The following is a 26,493-nucleotide window of genomic DNA, read 5'->3' on the forward strand; positions in this document are numbered from 1 at the left end:
ATTTCACCAGAATTTCCCTTTTTGGATTTGAGAATAAGGGTTATTGAAAACTACCCTCAAGTTCAGGAGTTGGTTGGTAAACTATAAACCACCTCCTATTTTTGAGAGTAAAGTTTTATTGGAACACAATAAACCATGCCTATTCTTTTGTGTATATTCTTTGTCTGGTTTCAGGCTACAGCTGAAGAGTTGAGTAGCTCACATAGACCTTTGACCAAAAAGTTTAGAATATTATTATCTGGTCCTTGATAGAAAAAGCTTGCCAACTTCTGCTCACACTGATACAGCTCGGGTTTTGGAGCAGATGTTAGCCTGGCTCACACAGAAATGTTCAGAGATTTGGAACAGATCTTTTTTCCTTTTCTCCCCCTGGGGTCCTGCATTTTCCCCTTGAGCTGGAATATCCCTGGCAAGTGTTCAGTTGGCATTCCTTGTGATTCTGGTGGTCCTGTTTTGGAGAGGACTTGGCAGGAACTAAGATGAGGGAGTGGGATGGTGAGGAGATGGAGCAGGGAGATGAGTGGGTATTGGCCATTCTGGGCCCCCGGGTTACTATGCCCTGCTCCTTAGATCGCCTTCCTGTGGGGGTTTGGTGAATGATGCTGATCGGGTTATTCCAGTAGCATCCCATCCCGGTCACTTGAGGAGAGTGATAAGTATGTAAGCTGTGTATGACTTGCTTTTAGGATATTGTCATAACAGCAGTTCGTTCATGTTCGTGTAACTTGGCACTTTAGAACTAGCCAAGTAGCATCATTCTGGATAATGCATTCATCCTATTTGTATTTGAAGAGCCAAAAACCTTCCCTTCTGTAGGCTTATTAAACAGTGCCATTGTGAACACTCACAGTTTTAGCATAGAGGGCTGGAGGAGCCCGGAGATGCGTGTTCTAGTCCCGTTGTGATCATCTGAAGACTGGTTATCTCTCTGGTTCTTAATTTGTCTGCTGTAAAAGGTGGGTCTTAATAGCTGAGTTTAGTGGGGGAAATACCATGCATCAGAGACATGAAGCAGAACATAAATGTAAGATATTATTATTGTTAACTGGTAATAATAACAATGTAATTTCAAGATTGCTTTATGTCTTTGGATTTATTTTCTTTATACCAAGATAGGGAAAGAAGGGGAATGACCTTTTTATGTATTTTATGAAGAATTACACTAAAAAAAGCGGGCGGGGGGGTAGTTCAAGTAAGAGTATCTTAATGGAAATATTAAACCAGTTTCTTTCCTATTAATTTTACTCAACTAACATACAGATACTTTTCTGTGTTACTTGAGGTGATGATAGCATATGAATTTTGGAGTTTGCCCAGAACTTCTGTAGTTATTACACAGAAATGAACACATGTTAGGTAGGTCATCATTGTTGGAAAGGGAAATGAGGAACAAATCTGGACCAAGTTCAAGTGGAAATTTGAGGCATTTTCATAAAACTCTCTGTTCTCTCTCCTCCCCCTCAAAGACTTGGGAGAAAAACAGGCAGTGGTTTCCCCTCCCACCCCTTTTTTACGTATCCAATTTGGGGCTCTGCAGGTTCTATCTCTTGTTCCTTCTGTGTAGAAAGACTTCATGATTCAAAACAAGGGTAACGTTTCTCATGGTTAGAGGAATACGAAACTGAGACATGCAATGACCGAAATGTCTTATAAGAAGCACCTGGTGTTACGCTGGGTGAAGGTCAAGTAGGCTTATTCTAGGAGGCATTCATGCTGTGGCCAGGAAATTGTGGGAGGAGATATATGCAAGGTCCTTTCTCATTGTCCCGGGGTTTGATGACTTGCCCAGCTGTAGAATGGAGATAAAAGGACAAACCTTGCAGGGAGGCTTTGAAGAGTAGAGGTGATGTATGTAATCACCTGGTATAATTCTTAGCCTCTATTCTGGAGTGGAATAGGTATTTACTCAGTTGGCTCTTAACTATATGTCACTGCACTACCCTATTCATATAAGCATCTGGCTTTATAACACACACCTGTGTTGTGTGTGTGGGTAGGTGTATGTCTCATTTCCCCAGCTAAATGTGGAATCCTTGGGGACAAGGATTGGTATAGCTTATAATTTTTTTTTCCTACTGTGCGCCAGCATATTTCATTTTGTGCATATTTGATGCATATTTTTCAAGTGGATGAGTGGATGGATGGATAAATGGACTCGTGCCAGAGTCTGTTCTTAGGAACTCACTAAGGGGATCCTGCCATGAAATTCAGATAAATTAGTGGGTGATTTACAAAAGGTTTCACCGTTGGATCCTTTTAAGTAATGAGCTCCTCTGGTGAACTTAAGATATAATTAAGTTCCTAAAATAACATTTCCATGCCTATTTTTAATAATGTTTATACAGGGTACAGCAAAATATACATGCCTACAGAAGGCTGCTTTTGTCGTTAGAACCATGGAAGGCACTGTAGAACCTCCAAGTTTAGTATTAATATTGTATTATTTTCACCCCCCTCCTATGCCTTCTCCAAATCTCAAGGGAATCAGTTTCCCAGAGACATTTCCTTTGCAACAGAAACCTTCTGATCTGATGGAACCACGCGGTTGGGGATGAATCAGCCTTGAGATTCATCTTCCCAAGCCCCAGTTTAAAGGTACTCCGCCTTCATGCTTAGCTTGGCCTTTCTCTCCCCAGCTCATTAGTCTCCCCTTTATTTTTTACAATTAAATTTTATCTTGACTCTATAGTTCCCTATTAGCCTGTTTACAGGTTATTAACAGTAGTTATTTACTTATTCATCCAACATAGTTATTAATGTGCTGTGCTATAATATAATGGGAAGGGCCAGAAAAGCTCCTCAGAATTGCTACTGCCAGATCTCAGACCTTAAAGGTGGGCAGGTCTGGGAGGCCTTGGGGCATGAAGTGATCTGGCAGTGACCAGGGACCTGGGAGCAGCTCAGTGGGTCTAAGGGCACTTGGGAGGGTGGAGAGAGTTAGGAGAATAATACAGAGTATTGGAGTTGGACCATGAAGGGCCCTGACAGGATCCTGCTTGTGTCCTAGAACATCTTTCTGAGGATGATAGGGAGTTGTTAAGGGTTTCATGGTGGAAGTGAACAAAGTTGGTTTTATGTTTGAGTGAAACCATTGGTTGTAGGCTCGGGAATGGTCAGTGAGGAAGAGGGTAGGATGAAAAATGATGTGGTTGTTTGTCAAGGATTTGAGAGGTGAAAGGAAAGAGCCCAGGGGAATTCATTACCACTAGTACACGGAAGAGAAAGCAGAATGTATTGCCTGGAATGATCCCAAGGTTGACAGGAGGTGGCATTGCTCTCAATTTCAAATGAGTGAGTGAGAAATGGTGGTGGGGTTCATACAGATAAAAAATATTTTCATAGGACTTGGTCCTATGAAGATGTGGCGTAATGTTTTATTCATATATTTTACACCTTTTAAACTTTATGTTCCTTTGTGTGTAATTAATCTTTGCATTCTCTGTTGTTACTTACATGTTTTGGAATAGGAGGGCCTCGGGTAGTGGATGTATTGTGGAACAAGTGTTTTTTTCCTGTAGGTATGCTTTTTTTCTTTACACTTGATCGGTGATTACAAGGATAGATAGTGTGAGAAAAAACACATATGGTCACACACGAATCAGGACTTTATGTATAAAAGAGAAAAATGTGTTGCCATATGCTTAGGGCACCGTGAGCATTTTTCAATACTTGGCTGAATCTGTTTTCCTTGCCGTACACTGTTTGAAATAAATTATTAGTACATTTTAGAGATGTCTTTTTTCTTTTAAAACTTTTATTTTAATCCTGGCTGCCTGAGTTCTAACGTTTCTTGGCATCTTCTCTCTGGAGATGGTTTCACAAGTGTTTGTGATGGTAATGGATGCCATTGTGTGTTCTTAGGGCCCTTGAGACCTTTGAGAAAGCATATTAGGAAGGAAGACGGAATAGTATTCACCGCTGGGTTGATATCAAGTAATGGATATCGGTGATAACAATTTCAGTTGTTGCTATGATGGGACATTTAAATCGTGGGTAAATGGAAGCCTAAGAGGTAGGATTTAAAATTGGCTCTGGTGGTAGTGAGTTGATGGAGACTTTTTGATTTTTTAAAAAAATTATTTTTAAATTATAGTTGATGTACAACATTATAATAGTTTCACGTATTCATTCGGCTCAGTGATTAGACATTTATATACCTTATGAAGTGAGCCCCATGATCAGCCCAGTCCTCACCTGGCACCATTCATAGTTATTAGGACATTGTTGACCGTATTCCCTATGCTGTACCTGACATTGCCATGGCTCATTTTATGACTGGCCCTTCATACTTCTTAATCCCCTCCACCTTTTTCACCCATCTCCGCCCCCCAAACCCCCATCTGTCAACCATCAGTTTATGGGTTTGTTTTCTGTTTTGTTTGTTTATTTATTATGTTTCTTAGATTCTATATATAAGCCAAATCATATGGTATTTGTCAATACCCTAGAGCCGTGGTCGGCAAACCGCGGCTCGCGAGCCACATGCGGCTCTTTGGCCCCTTGAGTGTGGCTCTTCCACAAAATACCACGGCCTGGGCGAGTCTATTTTGAAGAAGTGGCGTTAGAAGAAGTTTAAGTTTAAAAAATTTGGCTCTCAAAAGGAATTTCAATCGTTGTACTGTTGATATTTGGCTCTGTTGACTAGTGAGTTTGCCGACCACTGGTCTAGAGGGCCATCCATGTTGTCGCAAGTGGCAAGATTTCATTCCTTTTTTAAGGGCTGAGTAATATTTCATTGTATATCTGTACCACATTGTCTTTACCGATGGAGCCTTTTTGGAGGACTCCTTTCCAGTATGTGAGAAAATGTTAAATATCGATGGTCTTCGATCCAATATTTCTGCTTCTAGGACTCTGTCTTTCAGAAACTCTTGTGCACAGCCCCAAAGTGGTCTTGTAGCCAACAGCCTAAATAACCAGCACTAGGTACTTGGGTAAATACAGTGCATCCTTATAATGGAATGCTTACTAAATACCTACCAAAGTGAAACAGGCTGAGCTGGAGATACAATAAAATAATAGGGGTAAGAAGGTCCCATTAATGAAGAGAGATTAGAAGTCTGGAACCTCTACACGAATGTTCATTGTGTTTCTCATTGAGAAATGAGAGCTACTGCCTTATATTTCCAAAATATTTTAATATCAGATAGAATTATATCAAGAATATTTCAATTTCTTATGCCAGTACCTTAACAATATTTTCTAAAATATTTTTTTTTGTTTAGTTTTGAATAGATGGCTGAATTGTATAGAATTCATGCAGTTTTCTTTGTAACCATTTTGAGGGAAGAGAAAGCCAGAAGGAAAGCAAAAGCCTCTATGTTTCTGTAATTGGCTGTATCTAAACTATTTTAGGTAAAACATTTTCCCTGGCATTTCAAATTTTATAAAATGCTGATATGAACCAGGCAGAAGTTAATGAACTGCTATTGACTTAGTTTGAAAATGAACACCACGATTTATTGAACAAAGCAGTCAGTAAACAGGGACCTAGGCAGAGATGAGGTCAATATTTGCTTTGATATAACATAAATCCTAATATTCAGTAACCTATAAATTTAGTGGGTCTACAGAAGGCATACAGACATATCTATGAGTATATATTTTTCATATCTGTGATGGAACTGAAACATTTTTCCCCCCCTGGTCATAAATTTTGAAGGATGATTCTCTCTCCTTTGAAGCTATCTTCTTGGGGGCAGGGGTGGAGGGAGTGTGGGTTAGGGGAGGGGCATGATTAATTTAAAGGTTTAAAAGGAAAATACACCCAGCCTCATACATGCCTGACAATTGGAGAGCATGATTTGCATGTGCTTTTTGATTTACTTAGAGGCTATTCATCTTCCTTTCTAACCTAACAAAATGTACTCATTCGTTATATCTGACTTGGTTCATAAAACCCACTCTCTGACTGTATGAAATGGGAACATTCTATCTTTCCCTTTGGTTATTGTTAAGCTGTTATGTGGAATTTTTTTTTGTTTTGGCAAATACAATACCATTGGTATGTATCATGTTCAGTAACACTTTATTGGCCTTTCCTTCGTTGAAAACATTAAGTTGAGTGTGGACTCTTATCGCTTATCCTGTCTCTTCTCTTGGTGGGATGAGCTTGGGAGCAATGCAAGCTAAGGCAGAGCTGTGTCTCTGGACTGTGAAGTTTTAGTAAGGGGCGTACAAAGCAGGAATAAGTGTCCAATGCGTGTGTAAACACTGAATTTCCTCTCGGTTTAAATGTAGAGGGGAACTCAGTTCACAAGTTTAAGTGTAATCTTGTACCTGAACAAAAGTTTATGTCTCATATGGTCCCCTTGTGGTCAGTTCACTTTGAGTGTTCTTAGGTCAGGGGACAGTGTAGAGAGGAGATGTTAGTTGTCAGTGCTTCAAGTGAACTGAAATTAACCCCATCTCCATCTCCCAGCTGCTAATATCCTAGGGCTCTGTTTGAGGTCAGCATCACTAAGGGTAGCGTGTCTTCTTGGTCATCTCTTTGGCTACTAAAACCTTTTACGACTTGGACCTTGTTTAGGTTAAAAAAACAAAGCAGTGGTACCTATGTAATGTAGAACTTTGCCTTCTCTAGAGATTCTTTCTAGCAACTGTAGAAACTTTACTAGATGCTTTCTAGTAATTTTACTTTTCACTAATAATACTATAGCGTATAATAACTCATGTTTTTCCCAAATGTAGTATTGAATATGATTTTATGTCATATAAAAAAAACGACTACTCCCATTTAAGGACTTGACTTTAACATAATGAAGTCATTTCTTGCTCAGATATTTATTAAGGAGAAACTCAGAATTTGGTGCTAATAGGTCTGTAATACTCCTGTCACTTGCCAGTATCTCTTTTAATGGAGGTAGATCTTGCCCAGAGACTTTAGCTGATAGAGTATTCATTCACTGATGGAGAATTTGATCTTGTGGTTTCATTGTTTTTTGGTAACTTCCATATCTGGCAGCCATGCTAATTTTCTATTTTAGTGTGTTAAGCTTCTTATTAATTATTTGTTTAAGATTTTATAAAAACCAAGTCAGTTTAAAGGAAAAAAGTTAGCTCTGCATTTGTACAGCAGCGTTCCAGTGTGGAAAAATAAGTCTTCATCTCCTGGAGGTATGATCACCACCTCAGAAGAATTGAAAGGCTTCTTCCATGCGGTACAGTTATCCTATGCAAAGGGCACAGCGCTTCCTTGAACGGCTTAAGAATTAAGGAAATTATTCTGTGTCCTAATTTTAAAAAGCATAGCTCATTATATGTCCTGTCTCTGTGACAGCCGTATAGATTATTACAAATCATCAAAGTAGACACTGGCCCAAATCCCGGACTTTCCTCCCCTCGCCTCCCTGGCTACTCCTCCCACGTTGGGACCTCCCCAGGATGGAACAGTGGCTTTTAACTCATCCTCCACCATCCAGTGTTAGTGGTTGTTGCCTCTGACTTGTTAAATGTTTTAAACATTATCTCTGCTTAGCACAATGGAGGGGATTCTGCAGAGTACCAGGGCGGGCTGTGGCAGTGTTGTAGGTCATGTCCTGTGCTCTGTGGCCCACTTGGTGGGTTTAGTTGACCTTGAGATCATCCTTGGGCCTGGGAAGCCACTTGGTCCAGATTTTCCGTTTTTGCTGATCCACATTCTTCCAGTTTGGAGGCCATTGTCTGCGAGGAAAACAAGCTCCTTCTTGAAGTTGCATGGAGATTTGCTGCTCCCAAAGGTATCATTTCGTTGCTCTGCCCCAATTATTGTTGGCCTCTTTCCCTCCTGGAATCCGTTTTTCTCTGTCCCACCCTTCCCCCTCGTTCCAAGAGTGAGGCCTGTGTTCTTCCCTCGGCAGGGTGTGCACGCCATTACTGCATTTGGTATTGATTGGGCGCCTGAGACATTTTAGCAGGAAGATGAAATATGAACCTGCGCTAGGCCGTCTGCAAAAAAGCGAGGAGCCGCTTCCAGCGGGTTTCTGCGTCTGGGGCCCGCTGTGATGATGGGAGGTATTTTCTCCTCGCAGCCGTGAACTACGGAGTCCACGCTCTCCCGTTGGGGCGTGATTTTGACACCTTTGCAGGCCCCGTGGCTTTTATATTTTTGCACCACCGCCTAATGCGCTATCTTACAACATTTTCTTCTGGGTAAAGATTGCCCTTTCTCTCACCATCCACTGGGGTGTGAAAAGGAAGTTTCAACACTCGGGGCCAGTTGGACCAAGTACCTGCTGTGCCAGAAGGAAGGACTCAAGGCTTGCGTCCCTTTGTGGTAACAATACCCCCGGGTGACAGTAATACCAGGACCCCCTCCCCTGTCCCCCCTCCCCCCCAAAGTCACACCGAAGTCATTTCCAGGAGCTTGTCTGAGTGTGAGGATTGGTTTTTGTGTCAGTTACCATGTTTTGTCTCTGGAAGAGACCTCCCGGCCCTCCTGGCGTAAGCATGAGGGCAGTTTATGCCTTTGCAGAGGCGTCCAGAGGCAGGGCACCCCCGGGCAGCACCTTGGCGCCTCTGCCCCCTTAAGGAACATTCCTGTTTCCCCGATACCGTCCTTACTCAGGAGGCTGGATGTGAGAACCACTTTCCCTGTGGCTTTCATATTTCAGCAGTTCCAGAAGTCAGTGCTGAGGTATAACGCCCAGAGAAAGAAGAGAACGTATCCCTTCCCTTTCCTGTATCTCTATTTAAGAACAAGAAAAATGTTCCTCAGAGGACTTTACCTCGGGCCAATCAACCCTCTGTTTCATTGGTCAGAGCTGGATCTCCTGTTCATGCTTAATCCAGTCACTGGCAAGAGAAATGGGATTAGCCTGATGGGCTTAGATCGATCAGGATTTACCCCGAAGTAGCAGGGGAGTGGCATTTGGATAAGTAGCCCGTGGTGGCTGCAGCCTTGTTACCTTTTTCAGGTATTAAAAGCTAAGCAACCTCATGGCTTAATAATAATACAAGAAGTTAGAGGAAAGAAATTACGTTTGAAATGAAAATTTAATTTCAGAAGCCTGACATGGTTGCAAATAGAATAGGAAAGCTCCATGAATTTGGGGTTCTTTAGAGTACTCGGGGTTGCACTGTCCTGTTCTGTCGCCACTGGCCACACGTGGCTATTGACATTGAAATAACGAAAATTAAATAAAAATGACATTAGCCAGATTTCAAGTGTTTGGCAGCCGCAGATGGCCAATGGCCACCCTTTCATACAGCACAGAACTTCCCGTTCCTGCGGGAGCGCTTCAGCTCCATTATCCAGTGCCGTTCAGAGGACTTAGACGCTCCAGGGAAGTCAGCAGGGAACATTTTCTGAGCACCGAGACTCTGTCTGGGCTCAGGGCTTTGTCCGTCTTAATTGCCCTGCACACTCGCCCTCTGAGCGAGGCTGCTTTTGTCGGAAGGGAAACCTTCCCTGTGGGGAAGTGGCTCCCCAGTCAGAAACCTCTCCTGAGTGTTGACACCTGTCTGTGTGCTGCGCTCTCCAAGCCGCGGGCACTAAGTGTGGAAGGGAGACAACCAGGTATTTGCAAACAGTCTTCCAAGTGGAGAGCCTGCGGTGCAGGTGTGAGATCTTTGGGGAAAAACTTGCGTGTGCTCCAGGTGGATTAGCTCCTCAAATCCAGGGAGACCCCGTGGAGGCCCCTCTTCCCTGTGGTGGTTCCAGAAGTTGTGCTGCGCTAGCTACTGAGCAACATTCTGGCCAAGGTTCTGTATCTTTGGCTACGTACATCGGGGACTTGGAGGAGTGAGGGGTGTGTGTGCGTTTGCATGTGTGTTTGTTTGTGTGCCTCTCTCTAGTCTTCAGTACATTGATCATTCACGGAAAGAGTATTTATCAAACACTGGCCATGAGCCGGGCTCAGTTTTAGACACAGGGGCTACAAAAAGAGAGCACAGCAAACAAAGTTCCCCTCCTGCCTGGTGGAGACCCACAGTGAGGCATGCACACAGTAACAGGAAACCTCACTGGATAAAGCTATGTGGAAAGGAAGGTACGGTAAGGCAACCCAGAGGGATGAAGCCCAGTGAGGTACTATTTTGGGGTGGAGGTGGGGGCAGAAAAGACCTCTCTGATGAGATGATATTTGAGGGGAGACCTGGATCTAATGCGAGACTGAGCCCTGTGGAGTGGGGGCAGGCCTTCCAGTCATAGGGAAGGGAGGAGATGGTGGAACTTGGAAAGATTTAAATGATGAACTGAACCTAAAATCACTCTGCTAATTTTAGTTGGTCTTATTCTAGAACAGTGATGGGCAACCTTTTGAGCTTGGTGTGTCAAACTTCGCCAAAAAAACTGAGCATAACTCGGGTAGTGTGTCACTTTGAGGAAAAAACATTATTTCGTAAATGTTTCATCCTCGCCGCGTGTCATCAGAAATGGCTACGCGTGTCAGTGCTGACACGCGTGTCATAGGTTCGCCATCACTGTTCTAGAACCTTGATTGGCCCAGGATGCGGTGCTACCTCTTACAGTGCACAGAACAGTGCTCCCAGTAAAGAATCATCTGACCCCAAATGTCAGTAGTGTCCAGGCTGAGAAAACCCAGGGCCAGAGGCTCAGCAGAGTTGGTTGCTTTGGCCCTCTGTCACCGTGATGCCGTGGGAGGCCCGCCTTTCTAGCAGTTATTGATCCGAATTCTTCATTGAGCGAGCATCCCGTGGCAGGAGCACGGCGGGCGGGGGTGCGCAGGGTGGCTCAGGTATTACAGAGTCAAGCGAGTGGCATGGTGTTCAGCTCTCTGGGGACTGGGGAGGGGAAAGGGGCAGCGTGGCTACGGGCCCATCCCAGGTGTCTGTGCATGAAATCACAGGATCTCTGGTTGTGGTGAGCAGCCTGCCTCTCAGGTTGTGTGAAGGTGATGCGTGAGCCACGAAAGAGGTGGCGAGGTTGCTTTTATTATTGTTTTATTTTTGAGGTCCCTGCTGGCTACTCCACGTGTCCAACCTTTGGTCTAAGAGGCTGCTATGAAATCATATTTGTCTTAGTGTTGCTAACCATGAAGGACTCTCTAGAATGGTGGGTCAAGCTACGGCAGCACCATGGAAAAGCCAGTTACCTGGTGTGAACCCTGACAAGCCCCTTGAAAGCTGGGCAGAGCACAGCACTCTTTCTTAAGTGGTCATTGTAAACAAAGGGAGTGGGAAGGAAAATAGAGCTGTGGATGGTGACTGACAGGTCATCATGATCCAGCTTTCTGTCAAGTGTTAGCCGCTTAGTATTTGATACGAGTTATGCAAATGTTGTAATAATGGTCACAGGTTTCACTTCTTTCTGGGTAGGGATTAAACCAAAATAACATTGTGTTGGGGTGTAAATGCGTATGTATTCACGCATGCTCTTAGCGCTGGAGAGCAGGCGGTTATTCTGTGCTTGCTCTCGCCAAGACCTCTTGGACGCGTGTAGATGTAAAGACAAGTTCATGTGGGCCCTTCCCCCAGTAGGCAATTTTCCTCTTTCGCTTTTGAAAACAATTCCATTATCCCAGTGACTTTGAAGGTTAAATATGCCAAGATCTAATATATTTATCCTGACACACCTATTGTAGGCCTACTGAGAGTTTGAAAAGCCTGGCTCAGAAATACTCTTTGAAATCGGAATGATAACATCTTACCAAAGTATTGACATGTCTACTTAAAGTCTTCCGACGTGTGTTATTCCAGTTCCCTTGGTCCCTATCGTATGGAGCTCCAATCCAGACACCTCTTGATGGTGATGGTCATGTGAGACCCACTTTCTCCCCAAAGCGATGTTGGAATTATTGTAGCATCTTTTTTTTTTTTTACATTCCAGACTAATTCCAAAGGACTTTCTTCAGTCATTGCTGTTGACAAGAGACTATTTAGTTTTTTTCCTTGGAGTTTAAGTCTGACATCTCTGATTGATACCACATTTTGCAGATCTCCATCTGTATATGAAAGTAGATTTGGGATTTCAAATCTCTCTGGTAGAAATACAGACTGCATTACAAAAAGAAGTATGTTCCTATCACAAATGATTTAACACCATTCCATTAAAATAGGCTTTCCTAATTAAAAGTGCTTAGTATAAAACACATTCATTATTAAAATATGTTACTTAGAAGAGGAGGATTGCCACACTCCATTTTTTAATACGTTTTATTTTAGTGGTATAAAGGTTACACCAGGCTCATTTACTTTATTTTATTTACTTATTCAAATATATAATGATTTCACTGTAGGAAACACTTTTCCCTAATTTTCCTCTTGTAGACAACTCCAAAATACATAGGTTCTCATTTAAGTCATTTGTCTCAAGGTAGCTCCAACTAAGTGCTGCCCTTTGCAGAAGATGTTTCACAGCATATTAAGAGCTTTTAAAGTATTCTTTCATGTTAATTGCTTGGCATTTAGATGTTTTAGGTAATTAATAAATTAGGTACAGCTGTAATAGAAAAGGTGGAAAATACATGCATTCAGGGTCCAAAGGCACTGTAGTGGGTTGCAGAATTCTTAAAATACAAGTTCAGATAAATACTTGATACTTGATTTCTCATCACAGTACTGAATAGATTTATGCATGCAGAGGACAGGAAATATAATAATTAAAAATATATCAATTGATTTCAGATTTTTGTCTGTAAAATACTAGTCATGAATATGGTTGTTAGAATCCGTATTTATGATATTAGAATTTGATAGAGAGAGAGAGAGAGAAAGTTATTTATTCATCAGAAAAGCACTAGCCCTTCCATTGTTTATCGCAAGGAATTGTGAACTATATCTCTGTAACTCACAGGTGTGATGTCTGTCTTTTTTTTTTTTTAGGGGCATTTACTGCAGGGACTAATTTTAGACATTGGGAGACTTTTGCAGCCGTTTTAACTGTTAGTTACTTAAAGATTTAAATAATTTTACTGATTTCTCAATGTTAGCCTCTGGGAGTAGAGTTTCTGTGAGCAGAAACAGCATGATCTATCCAGAACTGATTATTTCTGTGTTCACCTCTGCCGAGTCTCAGTGTAAGAAGTCCTTGGCAAGGGCCTGTGTAAAAGATGGTTGCTGTGAGAGTGTTGTCCCAAAGTCGACCTGGAACACCTTGTAAAAAATGCCTTTTAAAAAGGCAGAACAAATAGGCTGTTAAGAGGCTTTTTATGGCAGTAGATCCTGTGGCCAGGGAAAACTGGGAATTGCTGAGATAAACATAGTAATGCAGATTTCTTTACTGCAGGACTTTTAGAGCCTTTAACATTCCACTCTTAATATCGAATTGGACATCTCACCTTCACTGAGCACTCACACTGCATTAGGGAGGGAGGGGAAAGAAAGAGGAAAGGGAGGAGTGTGTGGGCATGTGGGTAGGAGAGTGGTTCTGTTGTCTTCTGTCATCATTCTTTTCTAACAGCCTTGGGAGTTCTCTGCTGGTGTTGCAGAGTGTGGGCATAGGGAAATTTCACTCTGAAACGATGAGTTTCACACGATTCACATATAAACGATGAAGTAAAATGTAGAGATATGCTTCATTAAAAGGGAAAGCCCTGCCAGCGTACATCAGAAATAGTTTCCTCTTCCTCACTTATTAGACACTAGAGGCCCAGTGCATGATTAAATCATGCACGTGTAGCTGTCTGTCCGCTGGTCGGGACCCGGTGTGGCCGGCAGCTCCGAAGTCCCTGGGCCCCTAGCGCGAGACGGGGCGGGGGTGTGGTCCTCCTGCGGCCGGAGCCCAGGCCGGGGTCTTGCCTTCGCCTCCCGCCCAGGAAGGCTGGGGCCGCCGCCGCCTCCTCTGCCTTCCGGCTCCCTCATGAGCCCTCCCTCGGCCGGCCCGGGCTGTGTGGAAACGCGCGTCCTCTGCGGACACTGCCGCGCGCTCCTGGGGCCCAACTGCCGCCAGACTCCTCCCTGGGGAGCCGCGCCGGCCGCCCGCCCGCGCCGCCTCGTCAGCCGGGGCCTCCAAACGCCCGGCTCGCTGCCCCAGAGGCCCCTTCTGTGCCGCAGCACAGCCATGGCGCAGACGCTGAGGTCGCGCCAACACTGGCGAAGCGAGCTCAGCATCCTGCCGGCCCAATCACCACCCCAGGCAACCCCGAGTCCCACCCCCTGCGCCTCCCGCTGGCCCAATCGTGGGCGTAGCGGAGTGATGGTAATTTACATATTACCTTTTTATTATGTAGGATGGAACATTTGCATATGAAAGAATTCCTTGGGGGATATAACGCCATTTAGTTTAATGTGATAAAAATATGTATTTAAGTTACCATAAATGAACATATTTACTAGAAGTGACTACATTTAAATTGATGGACATTTGTTTTGTAGAATATCTTCCTAAAGAACTATGGGATGGTTTTACATCATATTGAATTTGGGAATGATATAATTGTCACCAACAAATGGTTAGATGAAAGGAAGAAAACCACCAAGAACAATTTGCCACAATAAAGAAGATTTTAGTCAAGCCAGACTACACATGCTTGGGCCTCAGCCGTGAAGGTACTTAAAAAGGTTAAGGATGGAAATTAAGTTTTTAGAGAGAAGAGGGAATGACCTTGCCTGGAGAGTTTGGAGTTGTAACTGAAATCAAGGTTCTGCTGCCTGCTGCCACGAAACTCAAACTCCTGAGGTAGGTGCTGGTGAAAAAGGAAGGAGGTTCATTCAAGTGCCAGTCACCTGAGAAGATGGGGGACTCTTGTTGCAAGGCCCATCTTCACATCACAGTGCAGACAGAGGTTTTTATAAGGATGGAGTGGGAAAGTAGAACAAAGAGATCAAGTGGAAGGGGCTGAAAAGCTCTCTACGTGCCAGGCAGGCCAATACAGTCCATTCCGATAAGGACCTCGAAACTGGTCAAGTGATCGTCTAGTGTGTGTCATCCTGGTTCTATGGTTGAAGGTCAGCAATTCTCCTAGAGCTGGGATGACTGAAGGTCAAAGGTCTGTATCTTCTGAAGTTAGGTCCTAGGATCCTTATTCAAACATGCTGTTGATATACAAGCTACAGATTAGTCAGAGTCAGCATTTACAGAAACAATGTCAAAAGAACGGTGGGGTGGGTTACAATCACCACTGTTAGAGAGAAAAAAAGATGGTGGATGATTTTCTCACTGTCCTTTTGTTCTTTCTGACTGCAAAGAGTGACACCAATCAGGACAACCAGACAGTGCCATGTGTTTCCTCAGGGAGGCAGGAAAAATCGCTCTTGTTTGGAAATTACTGCTATAGAGCATGCAAGACATATAATAATAGGTAGAAACAGTACATAATCGTGTAGATGTATTAGACAGTAAGGTTGTCCACGGTGTTTGAACTAACAGGTTTATTTAGGTAATTGTAAAAGGTTCCTTATTGCAAGTGGGTGGTTTTCAGTGTTTTTTATTTTTTTTACTATTTGTTGTAACAAATGGGCTTGTATGGAATTTGTCATTCTTTGAATGATTTTCTTAACTTCACATATACTTTCCCCCTGAATTTAATTTTGTTTCATTCAGATGGTCTCTAATTTCTGTGTAAATGGCTTCACAAAAAGATTTAAAATGAGCTGTGATTTGAGATCTTCTTTTAAAAAATGGAGATTGCATTTCTGCCGGTTAGAATTTTACCTAGACTTATAGCTTAAAAACTCTTAATATTAACTCAAATTCATATGTTAATCCAATCAAAGTTGCTTTTTTTAAGTTTGGCGCAGAAAGGATGCTTTTTTTTTTTATCTGTCTCGTATCTGCGAAACAATTTATATATATTTTTGTGTGTGTGTGTGGACAGCTATTTTTACCTTCTACCTTTCTGTCCTGAGCTTTTAAATACTATTTGGCAGAATTTTCTCCCTTCCCCCTTGACCTCCCATTGGAGCTAGACTAGGCACTTTTCCTCTGGCCCTTGTTTCTGGGACAGCTGAGCTCACCCCTTGCCTTGGCCTCCTCCATTTCTCCTTTGTTTGTGATTCATATTTGGCGAGGTTGGTCGGGTGGGGGTGGATTCAAGTTCAGTGAAAAGAAGTGGACTCATCTCTTTTTACACTGCACAGTGCCTGTAAAAAAGTCCGAACAAGGAGGAAATAAGATGCATTATGATGAAACTTTGACACTAGACCATAATGAAGCTTTTAATTTCCATGATGTTGAGTGGAGCCCAGAAAATGTGCCAAAACTCTGATTCTGTGTTCAGCTCAGGTTTTCTCTGGCACCTGAAAGAGAGAAAAGAGGCTGTAGAAACCTGAGTGCTTTATCTTCTTTTTACTTTCTACATAAGTTGAAAGTCTTTTTTAATTTCATAGTCTGGTAGTTCTTTGAGTTTCATTTTGACCGTAAGAGCTGACCTTTACATGTGACTTTGTGGTCTGTATGTTAACTTACATGTAAAGGTCATTAAGAAGCTTAGGGTTATTATTTGAATCCTTTAGCTTCCTTTCTTATTTTTGTTTTGAATTTTAATTACCATGGAGATGAGATGTAAATCCAGTACCAAAAGTAATTATTATGCATATATAGTTTGTATTTTATACCTTGGCTTAGTGTGTCCCTATTTCAGAGAATTGTCTTTGGAACAATGTTAAAATGATATTCCCTTCCCTGGCCGCCTTCTCTTTTCTTTCCTAAACTATTGGTAGTGTTGGGGTAGTTTGAACAGATATGAAAACTGCGACAACTATTCTAACCTTTGTTCATAAACAGACATGTGCACACATACACACACACACACACACACATACCACTTATGTAGCATTCTTTTTTTAACCATTTTGTTTTTGATAATGTCATTCCTTTAACAATGTAGAGTAGCTATTCATCTGAGTCAATACATACAGATCCAAGATATTTTAATAACTGCATGTCATCCACAGTATAGGTACTCCATAAGTTATTCAAACATTTCTTATTGATGGGCATTTGCATTGTACCCAGCTTTTGACACTTCCAAAGTTCTCCAGTATTCATTCTTGTGTTCTGGTGCTTTTATTTTTGTAGAAGAGATTGTCAAAAATTGGGCTGGTAGATCAAAGAACATGGTGTTTCTTTTTCCTATGCCCTTTAGTTTAAGGCTTTTCAGCTTTGATTATTTCTCCATTACAAATGGGAGACATGAAAGAAACAACTCCATAATATATAGACTGAAAATAAGTGAATTGATCAACCGTAAAGGGATGGCTTTTATAGGCAAAGACAACATTTCAAACATCAGATATCGGCTTGCCGACTTTAAAATCAAAACATGCAGATGCATTTTCATGTGTTTTCTCTTCGTCTCCCATGGTGTAGGAGGAGAAGGTTCAGGAGTGAAAAACTTTAAAACTTCTACCTGTCAACTTGCTCATTTATCCCAGTCTTCGAGAGCAGTAAGTGATTGCAATCCTCCTGCAAACTTGACCACACAGAACACAGTAAAGCGTGCTACCGGAGGAAGATTTTTCTCTAAAACCTAGTTAATTCACCAGGGCAAAGTCTAAACGAGCCTGGTGATGGAGGGTCTCCATAAAGTGAGACACTCACGCTGGTCTGGCCAGTACACTGGGAAAGTGTGCCCAGGACCAGATTGCGTAGTTATTCTTTTACATGCTTCAGCTATTTATTTGTTGCAGAAATTAGTAGGGATATAAATACCCCATTTGGAGTTGGCCTCCTGGCACTTGGAAATCTGGCTTTTCAAATGAGCGATGTGAGTTGGTCTTGGCACCGTTGCACGAGGACATGGGAGCAGGCAGATTCTGGCAGCTCACACTGATGCAGGTCTCAAGTCTGTTTCCGTTTGTTTCTGCTCATAAGGTTGATCGTGTCGTGACCACTCTTTTGGGAGACTTTAAAGTTGAAATTGGTTTATAATTAGCATGTATATAACCGACGCAGAAATGAATGGATTTGTGCATGCAGGCGTGCCTGCTCTTGCCTCTGCCTCACTCCCTGTCTGCGTGTGGCTGTTGAGCAGCTTCTGAGGTTATTATGAAAGCACAACTCTAGCACTAACCGGTTTGGCTCAGTGGCTAGAGCGTCAGCCTGCGGACTGAAGGGTCCCAGGTTCGATTCCAGTCAAGGGCATGTACCTTGGTTGCAGGCACCTCCCCAGTCGGGGTGTGCAGGAGGCAGCTGATCGATGTCTCTCTCTCATCGATGTTTCTAACTCTCTATTCCTCTCCCTTCCTCTCTGTGAAAAATCAATAAAATATATTTAAAAAAAGAAAAAAGAAAGCACAACCCTGAAAAGGTTGTTGAAAACAAGATTGAAATGGATGCCTAGGTGACCAGGGACATCCCTGTGTCCGACCTGGCCCTTCTCCCTCCGGTTGCAGGTTGGGCCACTTTCCGTGCCTTCTATAGTTCTCAGCTCCCTGGGTATCCTCTTCCCTGACCACCAATTAATGGCGTTTACCAGCATGTGAGTGTGCATGACATTTTAGCCCTTAGAGAAAAGTCTTTCAATATTTGAAATTTGCAAGAGTATAGGAAAGCTCACAAAACAACATGACCTACCCTATTTGCTGAATATGGGGGTATCTTTTTAATAGTATTGATATAATGTCGCAAGAGAAATGTTTGCCTCTTAAAGAAAATCTTACTTTTGATGATTTAGTTGATAAAAAAAGATAAACTGTCTTATCAGGTGTTCAGCACGCTTCACATAATAAGTGGCTCATCTGTACCTAAAGCAAACGCTGAGGTCCTGGCTGAGAGTTGAGGGTCCTCATACCCGGACGAGGTTAGCCTGATAACTCCGCACCTTCCGATTTTTGTCTTTGACATGGGGAGTGATTTGGGGCACTATTTGTTAAGGGACTGGAGCTGCTGTCCAGTCCAGAAGTGTTTTGCCAGTGTTTCCTTGGATGAATAAGGGCCATGAAGTTGACTTCCTTACTTACAAGGTTAGATGATTTTTGGGGGTCCCCAAGTTCCCATCATTTTTGGAATTTTAAATTTAGTTTTATCGAACAGATTAAGGCCAACACAGGTGGTTGCCCCTTTGCCAAACATGACTAGAAATCCCAAGTTTCACTGGATGGTTACGGGAAGGACCAGCTTGCGTGTGTTTTCTCTCAGTCTCTCTTGATCAGACTCGTCCTCAGCCTGAAGCGCCCCTCAACAGTGCGTTGGGAAGGTGTCTTCTACTCTTGGGCCTTCCTGGGACTGTTCTGTGTTTTCCACACAAGAAATTCCTCCCTTGAACTGGAGGCTGCAGGTGCTTGATGTTCTCCGGTTGCCATGATATCTAACTGTATATTTTTCCATTTTCTGTCTTATACTTCATACTTCAGCACCAACAACATTTGTCATTCCCAAACTTTCTCTGATTTCTCCTGCAGCTGAATCCTAATTTACACAGATTGTGAACCTGGGATGGCCTCTTGTTGTCTGTTAAAATCCCCCCGTCGTCAAGATGTATCTCAAAAACCCCTTCTTTGCCCAACTGTTGCCAGGTTTTTAATTTTGCTCCACCCTCCAAACTTGGATTAATTATTGTGTGCCCCTATAACTTCCCTTGAGTATTATTTTTGCACTGATTTTCAGCTAACTATTGTATTGACTCATCTGCTTTGCTTTGCATACTGGTTTGTGAAATTATTTTTACTTTATTGACTTTTAGAGGGGGGGGGGAGAGATAGAGATAGATAGATAGAAACATCAATGTGAGAGAGAAACATTAATTGGCTGCCACATGCGCCGGACTGAGAATAGAAACCACACCCTGGGTATGTGCCCCGAATGGGAATCGGATCCACCAGCTTTTGGGGATGAGGCTCCACCCACCCGAGCCACCCAGCCAGGGCCTGGTTTGTGAGATTCTTGAGGGGCCAGCTGTATGTGTCATTCCTCTTTGAATCTCTACTGGGCCTAACTTGGTACCACAGATACAGAGAAGGTCCTAAATAAATATTTGATGTATTTTATTGAATTACATGTCTCTGCGGAACACAGAAATAGCATTTCTTCTAGTCAATACGTAATAAAGTGTTTACTTTATAGCTTTATTTTGTAAAGAGCCATACTAGCGCTGTCCAATCGAGTTCTTTATGATGATGGAAATGTCCCGTCCTGTGCTATCAATCACAGTAGCCATTAGGCACAAGTGGCCTTTGAGGACTTGAAATATGGCTAGTGTGGCCGAGGAACGGAATTTTAAATTAAATTTAATTTTAATTAGTTTTATCCACAATAGCCACCACTATTGTATTGGACAACACAGGCAGGGAAATAAGTTGCTTTAACCTCGATCTTTTCCTCTTTCATTTCAGCAGTCTTTATTAAGCACCTATTAGGTGACTGCATTTTCTAGGCCTGGGGATACCAGGAAGCATTTGTTAATTCCGGGACTCGAAAGCTTTCACAGTGCTGCAGAGAGACTAATAATCACTCATTAATCCAGGACGCCAAGTGTGATGCTGTCAGGTAATCAGAGGATTGGCCACAAGTGGAAAAGGGAGGTACAGAGCCAAGGACTGTTTGTAGCCAAAACCATGGAATCGGGTAAGACTGGGGAGGTCAAAGGTCCCTTGAGGTGAGCATATTTTGTGGGACATAGTGGGAGGGCATTAACAAAGATATGTTTCTGGATATGTGAAACATGGTAAAAGTAATCAAGTGATGTGTTAACCCCAGTGGTCGGCAAACTGCAGCTCGTGAGCCGCGAGCCGCGGTTTGCCGCTCTGTTGACGAATGAGTTTGCCAACCACTGTGTTAACCGAAGAAAGTCTCCCATAAAGGATAACGCTCTTAAGTTCTGTTACTTTGTCAATTTTTTTTTTTTTTTTTTTTACTCTCAGCCTTGACACTTAAATATCCAGGCTTTTAGGTACCAGGTGAAAAATTTAGCTTAAAGTTGACTCTCCACGGCCTAGCACAGTACCTGTCATGCGGAAGGTGTGCAGGAAACTTCCAATCATTCGTTCATTGATTTATTTGTATTTCAAGTGTTTGGTGGCCTGCTCCATGCCAGGCGCTGTGGCTCTGTGGCCAATGTGACCCTTTTAGTCCTTGTTCCCATGAGATCCCTCTAGTGGGGCAGTCAGGCAAGACATACCTAAAATTGATCTATTGTAGCCAGGAAGAAAGGAAGTGAATGAGCCAGTGATAGCTAGCAGAGGTAGGGATCTATTTTCAGTGGATGGTGAGTGAAAGTCTTCCAGTCATGTGATCATCAGGGGAGTACATCATGGGGGGAAATCCCAGGCTGAAGGAATAGCAAGTACAACAAGGAGCATGGAGTGACGAAAGAACATGGCTTGCTCTGGCAACTGGCTGAAGGCCATGGAGCTCGGAGTAAAGTGAGACAGATGGGAGTCATGTGACATGAGGCCATGGAAGGAAGGAAGGAAGGAAGGAAGGAAGGAAGGAAGGAAGGAAGGAAGGAAGGAAGGAAAGAAACAAGGGAGGGAAGGAGGGAGGGAGGGAGGGAGGGAGGGAGGGAGGGAGGGAGGGAGGAGGCGGAAAGTGGGAACTAGATTCTACAACGTAATGTAGGATGCCTCAAAGGTCCTCAGGATCATGAGCAATCACTAAAGATGGGCAATATTTACATTTATGAATGATTTATTTACACACACACACACACACACACACACACACACTCTAAGGGAGGGAAATGTGTAAAGTTTTAGTCCGTCTTACGCATTACTGAACACTTCTTATGGTCAATCAGAATACTATTTTGAGATTCACTCCTTTTGGCCATAGATTAAAATCCATTAAGAGACTGCACCGAGTTCTATATTCTCCTGGGAGTGCTTGGAGCTAAGTAAACGGGGGGAACATCTGATGAATCCTTAGAGAGACGAAAGTGGAGAACTTAATGCTGCACAAGTAGGTTTCAACTCCAGGTCTAATTTTGAGAGTGAGCCTGCTGCGAGAGGCAGTAATTGGCCAGAAGAGTGTGATTGCTCCTAATTGCCTTCCTAATTACACACGCTGGTGTTGGGGGCTGACGGCCTGGTGCTTGGCACTGTACATCACAGATGACTTATCCCTGGAGAGGTGAGACTAAAATAGCTCCGCAGGATGCGCCTCTTTTTGTACCCCTCCAGGCAGTGGAGATGCAGATAGGAGAGGCTGAGGGGTGTGGGTTATATAAAGGGTCTTTTGTAGGCAGATTGGCATGAGCCAGCTCAGAGTGTCCAATTCCCACCAAACCTTGTAGCTTTAAGAAGGCTGATTTAATTAACTTTTCTTGTTTAAGCTTTTGCTCATTATCGCTATGCCAAGTGTTGTGGTAGCATAGATGCGGTTAGTACTCTGCCCATTATTTGCTCTTCTCCTTTTCAAGGACTTTTAAAAATTTTTGGCTCACTGGCCTGTTGTCCACCTGCTGGCTCTTGCAGGTCTTTGCTGGAAGATTCTCTATGGCCATGAGAACTTGCACTTGGAAAGGTGCGGTCAAGTTCATGTAGCTTAGCCAGCAGCATTCAGCCGCGAATTTATCGTTTGAGTAATACTTTTTGTCTCTTCTCCCTTCCTTATTGTTCCCTGGGTCACCTCCCAAATAAAGTACTAGTGCAGTTGGCCCTTGAACAGCCTGGGGGTTAGGGACACCGACCCCCAGGACAGCTGAAAATCCATGTATAATTTTTGACTCCCCCTAAAACTTAACTACTAATAGCCTACTGTTGGCCTTGCTGATCATATAAACAGTTGATTGATACTTCATATTTTGTATATTTTATTCTTACAATAAAGTAAGCTTAGAGAAAGAAAATGTTACTAAGTAAATCATAAAGAAAATACATTTACATTACTTTTTGAGCAAAAAAAATGTGTATAAGTGGACCCACACAGCTTAAACACATTTTGATCAAGGGCCAGCTGTTCTTAAGTCTTTGCCTCAGTATCTGTTTCTGGGTAACTCCAAACTAAGACACTCTACCTTAAGAAAAGTTGGCATAACCAGTTAATGGCCAAAAAGCTTTTTTACCAGACATGGAAGTCACATATAAAACCCAAGTATGTTTCCCTGAATGAGACCAAGTCAGGGCTATTAATAAGTGTAACAAGTGATGCTAACTAAGTTGCTTGAAATTAGTCACTTAATCTTCAGACGCTCTAGGTAATGGCAGCCAGACCTGGTTTTGTTGTTTTGCAGAAGGACCTCATCTGGAGCTGGCCAATATCAGAGTCTTGAGTGGTGGGCAGGCACACACTTAGGCCCTGAGTAAAAATGTTGGGAATGCTTAATGGAGACTATTGAGTGTTCCCTGCATCTGGCTAAATCAGCGACCAACTCGATTTGGGCTACATTTCTAATACAAATATTTTGTTTGTTTACATGGTGTTTGTAATGTCTTTGAATTAGTTTCCAACACTTGAAAACTGGGGATTTTAATTTAAAAGATCAATGTATATACCTTCCTTAAATTAAAATCACAGTTCACACCTCTAATTGAAACTGTGGAATCGGGCTGTCTGGCAAAGCTGGGCCGGATTCCTGCTGAGAACAGAGCTTCCTTTGACCCTGCTGCTTGGTGATTCCTTGCACTCACTCGCCATTTATATTATGTGCCTGACCCACGAGACTGTTGGGTTTGCATCCACGATCTAAGAATTTGTTTTCAGTTCATTAACCATTTGAAAAACTTAATTCTTAGGCCCTCCTGCCAGTTAGCTTTAAATGTGAAGATAAAGGATCTATGAAATTAAAATGTGTGCTCGTGTCCATCCTCTGCTTTAGACAGGGGCGGACTTGATGGCGTGATATTGTAAGTTAATGGGATTTTGTTAACAAAAGCATTGATTAGCTCCGAGGTCTCCCAGAACGTGCCTCCAGGGGAGCAGGAGGAGTTTTTGTAATTAATGTAGCTCTTAGAGTATCTGACTTGGGTCTCTGCAGTTATGTTAGCTGATTTCCGATGGCTTCGGAGTGTCTGCCAAAAGGTTGAGGGAACATGTGGATATTAAAAGGATTTGGGTAGGAAATTCTCAGCAATGACCTCTGTAGGCCGAAGGATGCCCTGTGACTATTGGGATATTCGTGATCGATTCGCTCCTTCCACCTACATTTAAAAAGTTCATAAACCTTTAGGAGTAGAGGAAACAGTGAAATGGAACTTGTAAAATAGGTTTACTTGTGTGTGCTTTTCAGAGTAAACATTGAAGGATGAGTAGGTATAGGATTCCAGGTCTTTTTCTAGGAATAGATGGTAGGGAAAAACTGTAACTTCCGTTTGATGACTATCAGTGGAAGAGAATTATTTGAGGTCTGTTATGTCCTTTTGAAACGAATGAGGAATATACTCCGTGGGACAATGAATTTGGGACATGTCATCTCTTCCATCTCCTGACCCCTCCGCTGAGGACAAGTTTATCCATGATCAAGGCAGGCTTTTTCTCAGCACAGTTGAACCATCCAGCTTTAAATGTAGATAAGCAGTATATTTTCAATTGCATTATTATGATAATTTTGATTACTTGAAATAACTGAATTTTTAAAATAATAATTACTCTTCCCATTTTTCTTAATAAGTGTGACTTAAACCTTTCTGAGGTTTCTGTCCAGCAGAAGTTGACCAATGTGCAGTCTTATTGAATGGATATAATTACAGTCGTAGCAAAGACACCCAGTAGGTAGGTAGTTTGTATAGGGTGTCTGTAATACTGGGAAGCAGCATCCCCACTATGACTTTCAGACTTCTAAGGCCAATTATTGCAGAAGACCAAGAAGACCAAGGACGCTTCTGAGGAAGTTGGAGGGACACTGTTTAATAACGCCAGCGGACTCAGGGAACAGCCTTCCAAATCTGAGTGCCGGAACACGCTTGGGGCCCTCCCTTATATTTCCCTCCCTGTGATCTTTGTCCCACAAGCATGGATCATGCTTCTGGTCCTTTTCTCAGGCCTTGCAAGAAGGCCCCCAGGTGTTGGGGGTCTCCAGGCCATATCTGGTGGTCTGGCCTGGCGTCAGAGTTAGGAGCCCTCCCTCTGGGCAGTGTACTGTCCACAGTCCAATGGCCTCTGTAACCGGTTCTGCAAGTCCAGTGTCTGGGAAAGAGGCAGTGACTTAATTATAGGTTATCAGGAATGTACACTGAGCTTACTGGCCTGGATTCAGATCACTAGCCCCAAATATCAGGGCTACATTGGAATTAGCCCTTTTTGCCTCCTCACAATGAGCAAGGTACTTCATGTTTCCATCTTCCTTTGACTTTCATAAAATACTTTTTTAAAAAAGAATTTTAGAGAGAGAGCGAGAGCGAGAGCGAGAGCGAGAGCGAGAGAGAGAGAGAGAGAGAGAGAGAGAGATCTTGTATACCCCCTCTTGGGGATCAGGGATTGACAACCTTTGGGTGCCTGGAACGATGCCCAAGCAACTGAGCCACTGAGCCACACCGTCCAGGTCTAAAACTTGTTTTAATGAAACACATGTACCTGTCTCATTTACCATCTCCTCAATGTCTGGTGCTGTTTATTTTCCAGATATCACTAGGCTTACTTGACAGTCCAATCAGTGCTAATTTAGTGATAGATGAGGACAGTGCTTTACTCATCAATTGAGTCGTGTTAAATCAGTCCATAACTGAGTGTGAACTGTCAGCCAGCCCGATGATCCCTGCTTTCACACTTAGCTGGTATGAAAGACAGACATGAGACAAATAATTTCACCACTCATTGAGTTAAAAGTATGATGTATGCAAAGAAGAAGAAGAAGTTAGTGTGCACGGAAGAAGGGTGTTGAGTGAGCTTGAGCTGTGAAGTTTGGGAGGGGAGTGATTGATGGTGTTCATTGAGGCAGTAGTCTGGAGAGACAAGGGCCAGAGAGGTTTAGGAGGAATTTGTAACTGGTTGCTCTGGGGGCATCATTGAGCTCTTCCTTGCTAATGTGATATTTAGGCTGAGGGTTATAGCCAGGAACTGCTCTTTTTTCCAAGGTAATAATTATGTGAGTGTTGTTGTTTATTTAATTTTGTAATTCCCCTTCTTGAGTATATTGATTGATAATCTACTTTGTGCTGAACACTGTCCTGAGTACTAAAGCACTTAAAGGCTGTTCATTGTAGTTGTGGTGGGAGAGACACATGACAATTCACGTGATGACCACCATGTGAGAACTTCAACGACGGGGAGTCTCGGTGTGCTCATGGGACTTGGCTGTAATCGTCCTAAGACGGGGTTTGGTGGACAGGTAGCTTTTATGGGTGGTGGTACTTGTACTGAATCATAGGAATGCAGAGAGACCATCGGATGAGGAAGGTGTATTGGAGGTAGAGACTGAGATTTTTTGGGTGGGGTGGAGGCCCCTGGGGGCAGGTTGGTGCAGTGGACAGAGTGCCAGCCAGGTGTGGAATCAGTACTGGCCTGGCTCCTGCCAGAGCCACAGGCAGAGCCTGAGCCCTGGAAGGAAACGGAGGGCTGGGAGTGGGGATAGATGAGCTTGGATCGCCAGGCAGGGGCCTCATCATTTAGATCCTTTGTACCATGTTTTGAACTTGGAAATGGAGAGCCATTAGAGGGATCTGTGCCAGGGGTGTCCTGTTGGTAAAGTGTAGTGGTGGTTGACTTTTTGAGTCTCCAGTTTGGGGTTAGCTGAGATGAATGTGCAGAGCAACATCCCCTTGAGAAACAACAGTTTTTACAGTAAAGATCCAGTAAGGGAG

At 43.0% G+C, this 26,493-nt stretch overlaps 1 protein-coding gene across 4 annotated transcripts in view; it reads left to right on the forward strand.

Annotated features, from left to right (window-relative positions):
* The window catches only part of PTPRG (protein tyrosine phosphatase receptor type G), a 665,484-nt gene that overhangs the window by 176,489 nt on the left and 462,502 nt on the right, over nt 1-26,493 (forward strand). The gene's annotated exons all lie outside the window — the stretch shown is intronic.

Source organism: Cnephaeus nilssonii (genome assembly GCF_951640355.1).
Source record: "Cnephaeus nilssonii genome assembly, chromosome: 17".
NCBI classification, from domain to species: Eukaryota; Metazoa; Chordata; class Mammalia; order Chiroptera; family Vespertilionidae; genus Cnephaeus; species Cnephaeus nilssonii.